Source organism: Callospermophilus lateralis, chromosome 4, assembly GCF_048772815.1.
Source record: "Callospermophilus lateralis isolate mCalLat2 chromosome 4, mCalLat2.hap1, whole genome shotgun sequence".
Lineage (NCBI taxonomy): Eukaryota > Metazoa > Chordata > Mammalia > Rodentia > Sciuridae > Callospermophilus > Callospermophilus lateralis.
In genome coordinates this window covers 136,108,062-136,123,400 of record NC_135308.1, presented here as the reverse complement: position 1 = coordinate 136,123,400, position 15,339 = coordinate 136,108,062, and positions in this window count along the sequence as shown.

Below are 15,339 nucleotides of genomic sequence, written 5' to 3'. Positions count from 1 at the left end.
TCTAACATGAAACATGTAGTCTCATTATAGTCTCATTATGGATTTTATTTGCCATCAATTCTGATGTTGGAGAACACTAACTTTTAGCAATAATTAAGCAAAAATGTTTAACATTTTCATCTTTAGAGCTGCATTATACAAAAGCTAATCATTATTAAGGTTTGAATTTTATTAATTAATAAATTTATAGAAATGTGTTATTTCTGTTTTTAGGCTTTATTTTACCTCTTGAACTTTCAAAGCCTAAAGGATTTACTGTCTGAACCTTTACTGAAAAAGTTTGCTAATACCTGTTTAAATTACATAAGAAATTTAACCCTTCTCTAAAATAACAGTTTTATACTGTCATATCCACGTGTTTTAAGTCTACAGTTATTTTTAACAAAATGATTAGGTGTGATTTTATTAGTGATTTAAATTTTTAAAACATTTATATCAGATATATTATACCCATACATTTTCCAGTATCTTTGCTACCATTCCTTCTAATGATGAAAATCTTCCATGCTGAATCCTACTTTTGCTGGAAGTGTATCTTTTAAAAATGCCCATTCTCTATTCCTTTGCCAACATTTCTTTTCTCTAGGATTTCTAATATTAGTCATTCTAACTGGTGTGAGGTGACAGTTTATGGTGATTTTAATTGCATTTTCCTGATGATTAGTGATGTTGAGCACCTTCTCACATACCTGATGATCTCTTTATGTTTTCTTTAGGAAAATGTTCATTCAAGGCCTTTGACCATTTTTAAAATTGGATTATTTGTTTTATACTTTATAGAGTTGTATGTATTCTTTTTTAATTATAGATATTAGCCCATTATCAGATATGTGGTTTGAAACTACTTTTTCCCAGTCCATGGGTTGCTCTTTAATGTGTTGATTGTTTCCATTCCAGTTGAGAATCTTTTTGGTTTCATATAGTCCCATAGTACTCTCTCCCCCACACCTTTTTTTTTTTTTGGATGGGGGTGAGCTTCTGATGTAATATCCAAGTAATCATTGGCAAGACAGATGTCAAGGAGATTTGTCCTTACCTTCTCTTTTAGGAGTTTTATGATTTCAGGTATATGTTTAGCTCTTTTATCCATGTTGAGCTGAATTTTGTGTCTGTGATAAGTTAAGGATTGAATTTTGTCCTTTTGCATAAGGAAATCAAGCTTTCCCAGATCCATTTATAAAAAAGACTATTCTTCACTATTGTATGCTTTTCGTGTTTTTGTCAAAAATTAATTGGCAATATCCTCTATCCTGTTTCATTGATCTATAATTCTATTTTTATGCCAGTATCATGGTGTTTTGATTACTATAACTTTGTACCGTAATTTTAAATTAGAAAGTGTGATGCCAACAACTTTGAAGTTCTTTCTCAGTATTGCCATACAAATTTATGATAGTTTCTCCTATTTCTATGAAAGAGTCATTGGAATTTTGATAGGAATTCCATTAAATGTGTATATTGCTTTGAGTAGCTTTTAACAAAATTAATATTTCTAATTTTAACAATATTAGTATTTCTAATCCATGAAGTAAGATAATTACACTCTTGGTGAGCACGTAAATTGGTATAGCAATTATGGAAATAAACTCCTAAAGAAATTAAAACTAGAAAAATCATATGACTCAGCAATTACTCTTTTTGGTATAAACCCAGAGGAGATGAAATCACCACCTTGTATAGATATCTGCACTCTCATGTTCATTGCAGCATTATTCACAATAGCAAGATATGGAAATTAATTAAGTGTATGTTGATAGATGAATATGTAAACATGTGACACATATACATACAATAGAATTATTCAGCATTAAAAAAAGATCACATCATTTGCTATACTCTGGATGGGTCTGGAGAACATTATGCCTAGTGAAACAAACAAGAAATAGAAAAAAATGTACCATTTCAATTATTTGTGAAATATAAAAATAAAGAGAATAAAACAGGGCTGTTGTAGGGTGAAGAAAATGAGAAATATAGGTCAAAGGATATGAAGTAATAGCCATATAGTATAAAATATAGAGATCTGCAAGGACCTAGGAATTAAACCAGAGACACTGCGCCTATTAGAACAAAAAGTAGGCCCAAATCTCCATCATGTAGGATTAGGCCCCCAACTTTCTTAATAAGACTCCTGTAGCACAAGAACTAAAACCAAGAATCAAAAAATGGGATGTATCCAAACTAAAAAGCTTCTTCTCAGCAAAAGAAACAATCAGTGAGGTGTATAGAGAGCCTAAAATTTGGGAACAAATCTTTACCACATATACATCAGATAGAGCACTAATCTCTAGAATATATAAAGAATTCAAAAATCTTAACACCAAAAAAAAAATAGCCCAATCAATAAATGGGCCAAGAAATCGAACAAACAATTCTCAGAAGAATATATACAATCAGTCAACAATTATATGAAAAAATGTTCAACATCTCTAAGCAATTAGAGAAATGAAAATCAAAACTACTCTGAAGATTTCATCTTACTCCAGTCAGAATGGCAGCTATTAAGAATACAAACATAGTAGATTGGGTAGAGAGAGGTGATGGGAGGGGAGGGATGGGGAAGGGGAGATAGGAAGGGCAGCAGAATACAATAGACACTAGTATTGCTGTATGTATATACATGGCTGTATAACCAATGTGATCCTGCAATTTGTACACATGGAAAAATGAGAATTCATACCCCATTTGAATCAAATGTATGATATGTCAAGATCATTGTATTATCATGAGCAACTGGGGAAAAGGCACACTCATACATTGCTGGTGGCACTGTAAATTGGTGCAGCCAATATGGAAAGCAGTATGGAGAATCCTTGGAAAATTGGGAATAGGACCACCTTTTGACCCAGCAATTCCCACTCCTCAGTTTATACCCAAAGGACTTAAAAACAGCACATTACAGGGACACAGCCACATAAAGGTTTATAGCAGCACAATTCACAATAACTAAACTGTGGAACCAAAATAGATGCCCTTCAGTAGATAAATGGATAAATAAAATGTGGTATATATACACAATGGAATATTACTCAGCATTAAAAGAGAATAAAATCATACCATTTGCAGATAAATAGATGAAGTCGGAGAATATAATGCCAAGTGAAGTTAGCCAATCCCAAAAAACAAATACCAAATGTTTTCTCTGATTTAAGGATGCTGATTCATAATGTGGTTTGGGGAAAAGGGGAGGAAGGAAAGAGGACTTGGGGGGGTAGGAAAGATGGTGGAATAAAAAGGACATCATTACCCTAAGCATATATATGAAGATATGAATGGTGTGACTCTACTTTGTGTACAACTAGAGATATGAAAAATTGTGCTCTATATGTGTAATATGAATTGTAAAGCATCCTTCTGTCATATATAAGAAATTAAAATAAAAACAAAACAAAAAAACAAGTTAACACTTCTACATTTAACTAGAACCTTCAAAGCTAGAGATGGATAACCAATTGCAAGTAATGTAAAGTCTCACAAAAACCTGAAATGCCTCACAATTTTCTTCTACTAAGAAATTCAGAGTCTGGAAGAAGTTTGATTCCACTACCAAGAACAAAAACTTCTGGAAAGTAGACTTAACAAGGGAGGTATGTTTGTGTTACTTACTAGACTGCTTAGTACAATGTGTAGCATGTCGAAGTTTATTAATAGATAATTTTTAAAGAGAAAAAAGTCTAGAGATCTAATGTACAACATGAAAACTGTTATTAATAAAATTGTATTTTATTGATAATATTTATCAAATAATTAGATTCTAAATGCTCTTGTCACTCATACAAAAACAACCATGTGAATGATAGCTTTATTATCTCTATGTATTCTTTAACACTGTGTTGTAAATATTTACAATAATTTATTTTCTAAAAGTCTATTAAGAAAGACTCAGTATTTTCCTGCCTTTATTTTTTCTTTATTCTTTAGACATAATTTTGCTGCTATATTTCAAGTTATTTTCACTCAATATAACAAAATAGTTTCCTTCTGTCTTTGGGTTTCCATTGTGACTGCTTAAAATACTGCTATCAGTGCAATTTTCTATGATTCTCAAAAGGTTTCTAACCTTCAAAATACTAGGTATCTAGCTAGGCTCAGTGGGACATGACTATAATTCTAGCCACCTGTAATCCCAGGGGTTTGGGAGGCTGAGACAGGAAGATTGCAAGTTCAAAGCCAGCCTCAGCAAATGCAAGGTGTTAAGCAACTCATTGAGACCCTGTCTCAAAAAACAAAATAGGGCTGGGAATGTGGCTTAGTGGTCAAATTCCCCTGAGATCAATCTCTGGTACCCTCCCTCCCAAAATCATAATAATATTAGGTTTCTATATTATATATAATATTAAATTTTTTAAAAATAATATTGAATATTCTTTTTATTCTTTTTATTTTTATTATTTTATTATTTTTATTATTCAGATTTCTAAATTAAATATTCTCAGCACTATTTTTAGTATTCTAAAGCCAACCACAGAGTGCCTCCTTTTAAAACATTCCAATATTTTAAATCTGAGCTACAGAGAATTTTAAAATTATACTGAAATTTTGAATATATTGCTGAAAATTCACTATGTTTAATATTCTGAATAATAATGATAACATGTAACTATGGAATAGTGCTTTCCCATTTCACATTCCTATGCATGTATGATTTAAAGTGATTACTATAATTAAAGTATTGCAACACATTTGAGACATACTGTTCTACTATATTATGGCAATAGTGCTGCATGTTAGATTGCTGTGGTAGATTATATTTTTCAAAAATTTTTGTTCAGTATCTCCCACCCAACCTGCTCCTCTGAATATTGTAAATTTGACATACCTTTCATGGAGAAGTAGGTTCCACATTTCCCCTTAATCAATGTGAGTGTGCTTATGATTATGGCAGATACAATATTATGTTTTCTGAAGTTGGTATATAAAAGAAATAATTTCTGCCTAGTCGTCATTAGAGAGGCTCATTCTTGGATCTCAAATATCATGTTGTGCATAAGTCAAGTAACCACTTAAAGAGACTACATGTGGGTATTTCAACTAAGAGTACGGTAGAAATTCTAGGTGACAACCGACATCAATCAGAAGATATGAATGAGACAGAGCCTTCTGGTGTTTTCAGCAAAAGCCATTGAGTCACTTCTAGCAACTGATGCCCTGTGGAGTAGAGATGAATTACTGTCATTGAGCTTTGACTAAATAAGAATATAAGTGTATTGTTTTAAGCTGTTAAGTTTGGAATGGTTTGTTACATTACAATAAATAACTGGAATAGTCATCATTTTACAGAATTTAACAATCAGTTTTTCCTAGGTCACATGATAACTTTAAAAAGACAGAACTCAAAGATTTCATAACTACACAATCTTTTTCTATATTAAGATTAATTTCATGGGCAAGGTCCTGGGTTTGATCCTTAGCACCACATTAAAAATAAATGAATAAAATAAGGGTATAAAAAGATTAATTTCATATGAAGTTCCAATAGAATATCAATATTGTTCTTGACTCCTGATACACATAAAAGTTAACACAGATTGTCCAAATTCACACAGATAGTAAGTAGGTATGGCCAAGATTCACACCTGACCACGTTATTCTGAAGCTTGTTCTTGTAATCATTATACAATTTAGCTTTCTGCCCTCTCCCTCTTTCTACTAATCTTTGTCATCTTCTTGACAGCTCTAGAATTGTGAATGTTTAACAATAAAAATTGAGTTATAACTCCAAAGAAGTGGTTCAGTGATCTAAAAACAAAAACCAAATCCACAAGTCCTCTCTGAAAATATATGGGTACACAAGCATTCACATTTTCAGAGGGTATATAGATCTCCTTGGAATCAATAGATTAAAAAGTAGGTGTTCAGGAAATTCAGAGTATCTACTTTGCACTGTAAGTGAACTTTCACATTTCTAGTAATTATTCGCAACAGAAGAAAAATTATACTTTAATGTCCAAAAGTAAAGATATTGATGAGTAACTATACATAAGTGAAGATAAAGACAAAACTCAATTTAGCTTTATCAAGATACATTAGGCAGTTTCCCTGCCTGCATAATCATTGTAGATTGCATTATCTTTTCTCCACAATAAGTTTGTTTGAAGGATCCATTTGGAATGTTCCTGGCACTAAATCCTTCTTGATATTAAAGGATTGGCTTACGGTGTTATTTTGTATCTATTGATCTGGCTCTTGGGCCTCAAATTGATATTAAGTAGAATTAAAGTAATAAACTACCATCTAAAGTGTCAGATAGTCACATAGTATGTAGATGTTCAAAAAACAAAAACAAAACCAGAATTGATCGTTGAATGGTTAAGAAATCGTGTTTGGTTGTAAAGTCACAAGATTCAAATTATAGCTATGGCTATTTACTACTTGTGCCAATTAGGGAAATAGGCTTAATGTCTCTATCGGGGACAATAGCATTGCATCATTAGGGCTCAATATAAAATTAAACAATTTCAATGTATCTAAAGTTTCTAGAGTAGCACCTTGTTGGAATTGTGTTGCTTAAAAGTGAGTAGTTTACATGGTAGTTATCATCTCCTCAGAGTTCTAGAAGTTATTATAGGTCCAACACTAGAGTTCCAACAGATTTAACAAGATATATGTAAGGTGAGCACAAAATGATTTGATCTCTAGCGAGAGCTCACTTTGGGGTTAATAAGGGATAACCTGTAGCTATATCCTTATATGGAGGATGGTAGAACTCTGTCCATTCAGCCCCATATAAAAGCCACTGATCTCTTTCACTAGGGTTCCACCCTCCTAATCTAATCACTCCCAAAGCCTCTCACCTCTAAATATCATCATGTTGGTGCTGAAGTTTCAACATACAACTTGAAGGGTACATAAGTATTCAATCCATAGCACAGTCAAATTAATAGGTTATCAATAAGTGATAACTAAGTCATTTATATCTGTATCTTGAAATAAGCTATTATATAGGCTTTTATAACTTCACAAATATTGCTTTAATTTACAAAATATGTTTAACTTCTTCATATTTCAAAGTAAGGTTTCAGTGCAGAGTTTAGTGCTGACTTCAGTTTTGCTAACAGTAAGAGTTCTGTATGTGGTTTTTCAATGGTGGTGGTTATTGTTTTGTGTTCTTTCTGATCAGATCTATTAAGTGAGGAAAAAAGAAATGTAGGTAATGTACATGGAAAAACTTCCTCTGAGTGAGGCAGATCAAATTCAATGTAGAGCGTTTATATCAAAATGAGCAATAAAATCTAATGTTTACTAGTGATAGCAAAACTCTTTAGGCTGTTAAATTATAAAATAGAAGTAGAAGGTCTACATAGTTATGCTGATAGGCAAAGTTGTAAGCTGTGGGTCTCTAACATATGTTTAAGTGTTTTGATAGATGAAGAATTATCTAGAAACATAAGGTTGCATAGATAAACACACATTTATTCAGGAAACATCTCATTTTCAAATGCTATTTCAATCTGATATGAGTAGAAAATTATTCTAATACCTCAAAGTTAAATTGCATTGTACTTCACTTTCTCGGAAACTAATTCAATCAGAGCACATAGATTTTTCATCAGTTTTTAATTTGCTTAATTTTTGTGAGCTGATGGCTTAGAAAATTTCCCATTTTTCAACTATAAAACTATAGGAATAGGCTATGTGCTATTCTTTCTCTGTGTCATTTTCATTTCAGTATAGATTTTATAGCTCATTACCTGTCAATCAGTTTTAAATGGTGCAGTATTCATTTTACCATGTTCTGTAAAACTGTTTTATGCTTCTTTCGATGTCTTACATTCATTCTAGACTGAGCCCTATTTATTTCTCTAAGAGCTGTAGCCATCTGTAGCTGTGCACATTTGAATTTGTATTTATTTTAGCAAATGAAATATTTTGCTTTATATGGTATATTCATTTGGAATATTTATTCAAGCAAGTGAACACTGAAGAGGCAGCATGTAGAAATGCTTTATCTATGTAACACCATTTCATAATATTTTTATTTATCTCAAACTTTGAGGCTTAGAATTTCAAACACATTTTAAGATCCTGACACTGTGTACTTTATCATCTGATTTAGTCCTTAACAAATAAAACATAGATACATAATTAAAATTCAAACCATCAGAGCATACAAGCATAAATTTTGAAACAATTTTTTACATAAATTAACACTTAAATATGCAACAAAGGAAAATGATACATTAAAAAAAACTTAGAAGTGCATTTGTTGCTTATTTTCACTGCTACACATTTTACTTCATGTAACAGCTTGTCTTCATCAAATGTATATAAGCTTTATTTCTCTTCCTTTAAGAAATATGAGTCTTTAGTGTTCTTTTAAACAGATTTGGATAAATAATGAATCAATCAAAAAAATAGAAAAATTTCCCTCAGGAATTAATCAGGAAAGCCACAGTTTTACTGAAAGAACTGTTTTTTTACATTTGACTTGTTAAATAAGAAATCACTGAAAAAGGTGACACTTACAACACTTTTTAAATAACATACCCTCAAATATTTTCCATAACCCAACTTGAAAATTAATTTCAAATTATAACAATAATTTGTATTGTGTGCTTATGAATTAGCTCTCTATAAAAATAAACCAAAATGAACTTATAGTGTAGACTGCTTTAGATAATGTAAAATTTCCCACCACAATTTAAAAATCATAACATTGAAATAATTAGCTGATTTTACTGTTTCGTCACTTTAGTATACCACTGCTTCCTACCATCTAACCTAAAATTTCTTTTGTTTATATGTAAATTAATTTCTTCTGGAAGACTTCTTAGGAGAAAAAGAATATTTTCTTTCCACTCTAGAGGAATTCAGCATTTTCTCTTTACCCAATATCTACATTCACCCTCCATAATTCACAAACTATCTTTCATACACTTTTGCACTAGGCAAAGTAAACTTATTTGCTGCTCTTGCTCTGCCTTTTCTCACAATATATGAATTGCTGTGATAAGTCAGCCTTCTGCAACAAACTACCTGAGGTAATAAACTTAAAAACAGGAAAGGCTTATTTTAACACAAATTCAAAGGGTTCAGATGACGGTGGCTTAGCCATGTTGTTTTGGGCTTATGGAAAGTACATCACAGCAGCAATATAAGGCAGAGAATGTCCATTCACCTCACATGGACTATAGCAAAGAGACAGGAAGAGGCCAGGGTCTGAATATTCCCTTCAGGTTTACATCCCCAGAGATCTAACTTCCTTTTAGTCAGTTCCACATCATTAAGGTTCCACCATCTTCCAGTAGTGCCAGAGGCTAGTGTCCAAGCCGTTAGCACACAGGTCTTTGGAGGACATTCAAAACTCAAACTATAGTAATTGCTATTCTTCCTTTTTGACTCCTGACTTTTCCTACTTCCTATGTTTATTCTAGGCTTTCTATTTCTCTGAAATCTTTCCAGGTAGCTACATTTATTGTTTTAACCGTGTCATTTCAGGAAATGCATTCCTTATTTTTCCTCATCTTTTAAAAATACACATAACTTTTGTATTTCAGTGCAACAAGTTTCTTTTAATAACATTACCTCATTTTATTTTTATGTATAATAAAAACAAGATTTCATTTGGGACATTTGTACGTAGAAAATATTATATGCTTATATGTCCTTATATTTTTATATCTTTGTGCATATTATTTTAATCTCTTGTTTATCTTCTTTGAAGGAAAATTCTTAAGGCAAGTGTTTCTCAGCTAGAATATTTCTAAGCATATAGTTGAATGCCATGGCCACAGCAGTTTCAGTAATTGCCTGACTTCGTTTAAGTATATCATCCATATTGTCTTTATCAGGCTACATAATCCTATCAATAAATCTACTTCCTAAGCATTGTGTTTTTTAAAAATTTCTATTTTAACCTTTAAGTTCTGGAAAGTATAACAAAATTTCTAAGGACTTTTTTTTTGGGGGGGGGAGGGGATTGAACCCAGAGGTACATAGCCACTTAGCCACATCCCCAGCCTTTCTTTTATAAGGAAAACTTTTGATTGCCTTTTTTTCTTGTCTTCCTGAAACTCTAAGCTTACTCTGTTTTCCTGCTTATTGTGGATTTTATCTTTACAGTATACACTAGAGAGGGACTGGACACCAAAAGTCTAATTCTCTGGTAATTTAGTCAGAAGAGACAAGATTAATGCCAAGGGGAACAAATAATAGTCCATCATCTTTATTTTATTCTAAAAATTATGGTGAAATAGAAAGTAACAAATATATCTTGTGCAGTTTCATCCTGCTTAAAACAGAACTTTTTTATTCATACAAATAAAATGTTTTCTTTTTCAAGAAAATCCTTTCTGTAAGCTGCTTGAAAAACCACTGCCCCAGAATATATTGTTGATAGTAGAAGCTGAGGGCTTATAAAATGCAAATTGGAAAAGCAGAGTATTGAGTTAGGAGAAATGCCAAAACCATTTGGAGGATCTTAATGCAGGGGAATAATAAACAGAACCATAGAAACTGGAATGAATGAATACATGCTTCCTGTCCTTGGGATGAGTTATTTCATTGGCTCCATAAGAACAATACAGAGACAGAAACAATATTTGATAATGGAAATACATCAGGACAAAAGCTGTAGGTAAGATACCAAGACTTAACAGTGTGAAAAACAATCAAATTTCCATTTACCACCTCTGAAAAGAGATTATAGAGCTATGAGGACTGAACTGTATACAGATTCTACAGATTGGATTTGAAATATTGGGACACCATTTAGTAGTTATGTGAAGAAGTACTGCTAAATGAAGTATAGAACATCTAATTCAATTTGAATTTCAGATAACCAATGGATAAATATTTAGTATAAGAACGGTCCAAATACTACATGGGATATACTTATATAGACAAATTGTTAGATGTCAGAAATTGAAATTCAACCAGATATCTTACACTTTTATTTGATAAATCTGGCAATTGTAGACAAGTGCATTACTTAATATCTCATCTATTAAATCTAATAACAATAACAATAACAAATGGAGCAGAAGTTATAATGATATGCACACAGAGACTTAGTTTAGATGTGAGGTATCCCCCAAAAGCTCATGTGTAGGCCAGTGCAAGAAAGTTTAAAGGGAAAATGAGTGGATTTGAGAATTTTAACCTTATTAGTCCCTTAACCCTTGATAAGGATTAACTGGGTGGTAATTGTTGGCAGGCAGTAAGTGACTGTTGGAGGTGAGTAACTAGGGTGTGACTTTGGGATATGTATTTTGTCCCTGGTGAGCCAAGTTTAGACTCTGTCTCTTCTTGATGCCATATCCTGACCAACTTGTCTCTATCACACTCTTCCACCATGATTTTCTGCCTCACCTTGTGCCTAGAGCAATGAAGTCGGCCATCTATGGATTGAGACCTATGAAACTGTGAACCTCAAAATAAATTTTTCCTTATCTAAAAGTGTTTTTGTCAAATCTTTTGGTCACAACTGTAAAAAAGCTGACCAAAACACATGATGTAGAAAAATATTTGCACAATATAAGGGAGTTCTTAAATTTCTTACTTAAGCAAGTAAACATTATTCTTGCTATATAATCAAATGAACTTTATTTTTCTTTCCCTTGCCCCTTAATATTTATTCTATGTGCTAGTTGGTTCTACCCCTTACTTATTGATGAGATTTAGGCAAATGCCATAAGTGTGTGATCATTTCATATTAGCATTTTTGCAGGCAGTAATTAAATACTGAGTTCAGTCTTGATGTAGATCTTGATTTAAAATTGAGATATCTTCCCTTTTCTATCTTAATTCTGCCTATGTAGAAGCTGAATATGATGGACTTCTTCACCATTCACTTTTTCTCCCAAGTTGTGAAGCATCTTTTCTGACAAAATATAGTTACATGTAGTGGGAAGTGGGTAGAGGGGAGGTGTGGGAAAATCTGGAGATAGATGAGAAAAAGGAAAGATGAAACATCTTATTTGGGTGGTTACTGAATTGTTATGTCTACTATGTGGATGTATGACAGTGTCTATACTTGAGAGGTGATTATCACTTTATAACCATTTATAAAGGCTATCAGCAATTACCATATTTAAAGAAAATATGTATCAATTCTAGCAAGTCTGCTACTTCATCTTGAGTCCCTTATTTCATCAACTATTTCATCAACATATGTTATTTTAATACTAACAAAGCAAAGGCTTCACATGTATGATTGTATAGTGCTAAAAAATGTATAGTACTAAAAAATTCAAGATCAGGGATTGACTGCTTATTCCAAAACAATTTTGTAAAAATGTGCATTTTATTCCAAATAATATTATACATTTTATTTTATCAGTGTTTATCACTTATAAATATTATTTCATTCATATTTGAAAAGTCTAAAGGAGTATTTTGTTTTTTTTTTTTTTGAAGAGAGAGAGAGAGAGAGAGAGAGAGAGAGAGAGAGAATTTTTTAATATTTGTTTTTCAGTTTTCGGTGGTTACAACATCTTTATTTTATTTTATGTGGTGCTGAGTATGGAACCCAGTGCCCCGCTCATGCCAGGCGAGCGCGTTACCGCTTGAGCCACATCCCCACCCCAGTATTTTGTTCTTAAAAGCAAATATTCCTGGCATATGTTGTCTGTGCTAGAAGAAAATGGAAAATTAAAAAGATATGAACCATTATATAAAATTATCTTCACTACTGGCTTCCTGACATTTGTGAAGTGAAAAATTTGACTTCTGGAGAGTAGGAATTGAATTATGAGATTCTAAAGACAAGCTAGGTTAATCGATTGAAACAAAGATTAGGAGAGAGTGTTTTATCTTGGGCTGCTTTAACAAAATATTAGAGACAGGTAGTCTTAAACAATGCTAACAATTTCTTACAGTATTGAAGGCTGGAAAGTTCAACATCAAGATGTTGGCCACTCGGATTGCTGTTGAGGCCTCTCTTCTTGGTTTGGAGATGGTCACCTTCTTACTATATCCTCATATGGTACGAAGAGCTCTTGTTTTTCTTTTCTTGTAAGGATACTAATTTCATCTTCAAGTCCCCAGCCTGATGATCTCATTCAAGCCTAATGATTTTTCATAGACACTACTTCCAAACATTATTACATTGTAAATTAGAGTTTCAACAAATACATTTGTGGAGAACATAAGTATTTATCCATAACAGAAGGACAGAGCTTGAATAAAATTCAGCGAGAGAGTGTGAATGAATGTGTTTCAAATTTTTCCATAGAGTCTTACCTTACATTCAAAGTCATACAGGAAATCTAGTAAAAGAGTGAGTTGAAATTTTTCTATTCTTTTTCTGCAACCCTTGTAAAGAGAAAAAAATACTTGTTTTTGTGCTCACTAAATATTTTCGGACTAAATGTAGACATGTAAGCAGGAATGTATAAATGGATGATGAAAGCATGGATAAGTGCCATATAGGCTTAAAGTTAAATACAAGTAAACTAACTAAGATGCATTTTTTAAATATTAGTATAGGAATTATGTCTCATATGCTTGGGAAACTTTCTAAGCAACACAATATATATCATGTATGTGTATATATGGTTATATCACTTTAAACATTTTATACTTTATTTTTCCTCTTAGGTAAATTAAGTTTCCTTTGGCCTCAGTACAAAAACTTACCATACTGACATTCTCTTACACTTCAACTTGTTACATTATTAAAATTTTACCTGTTTCTCCAAGGTGCCAACAGTTTCTTCCAAATTAATGTTGTCAGTAATTTGATGAATAAGCTTTCTGCTTAGCATCCCCAAATTCAGAATACATTTCTCACAACCAGCATCTATCCTGAACAGCAGTGGAATGACCTCTCATCAATTTTTTTTTTAAATACCAGTGTGAAATCAAAACCAGTGATCCTTACAGCTTGGTTATTTTCTCCAGTAGACAAAACAAATAAATGTTGAGACAAGTTCAGTATCACTAAGACCTCTAATGGTCCAAGATTTTTATGACAAATAGGTTTCCAGTCTACACAAGAACTGAACATTTGAGAACACTTCATTCACTTAATTATGCAGATGTACCTATCAGATGTTACAGGCAAAGAAGCAAAATCAGCCCTCTGTTTAATCAAATTGATGAACGATAACAGTATAAAAGAACAATTGAGTTGGATAATGTTCAAACACAACAAGTGAATTTTTGTTGTTATTGTATATTCTGCAGAAGTTCCAAAATGTATTTTTTAGAAACAATATTACAAAAAAATTATATGATCATATAACTACTCTATCCTAGAAATATTCCAGAATCACAGTAGTGATTAAAATATATTTAAGTGTGTGCATATTAGGAAATAGAAGCTTGAAAATGCCTTACTGAGCATAGTATGCTAAAACCAGAGAAGGTTTGGTAAAGCTGTTGAAAGATAAATTTTGATGCAAGATTTATAAAAAGAAAATATATCCAGGCACAGTGGTGCATGTCTGTAATCTCAGCGGCTGGGGAGGTTGAGACAGAAGGATTGAGAGTTCAAAGCCAGCCTCAGCAAAAGCAAAGAGCTAAGCAACTCAATGAGAACCTGTCTCTAAATAAAATACAAAATAGGGCTGGGGATATGCCTCAGTGGTTGAGTGTCCTGAGTTCAATCTCCAATACCCCCCCCCAAAAAAAACCATATCATTTCTGTCGTAAGAATATCTACATATGTCCATAAATTAAAGAAAAAGAAAAGAAAAAATTATTAAACTAATGAAAAATAATTTTTATTTCTCTGAATCTAAAGAATCACAAAAACTATCATACTATGAACACATGTACATGTATAAAGCAAGCTTGCAAGACAGGTAATCTTGTATGCATGAGAAGATTACAATAAATAATTTTCTCATGGTTTAGTAGAGAAGGGACAGTTTAGACATTTGAAATAATACCCATACACTTTAAATTGTGAATTTTTGAAAGATTATTTTGAAACTTTTTCACCCCCATATTCTACTGACCTTTGGAAAGAGAGCCTGAAAAGATAATTATAAAATAATTTAAATTAAATTGTAAAACACTTCTTTTATAACTTTTATGGACCTACTCAAATTTTGAAATCCAATCAATCTTACCACAATACTATACCCTTGCTTGAACCTGGCCAGATCATAATTGGACATAAACATAACCAAATACAGTATAATGGTGGAAAACGGAAAATGATAAATATTGTTAAATCTGATTCTCATATTTATGAACTTAAAGTAAGTGATTTGAGATAAAAATTTAAAATAACTATGAAACAATTGGGAGGAAGTGTTCTAAGACCCTAGTTTATGTAAAGGAAAATATCCTGTAGTCACTTATATCAGAGAGACAGACTGCCTTGGTCCACCTTGTGGCTAAACCACTTACTGGCTGTGTGACCTTGGACTAAGTTACTCAGCTTCTCTG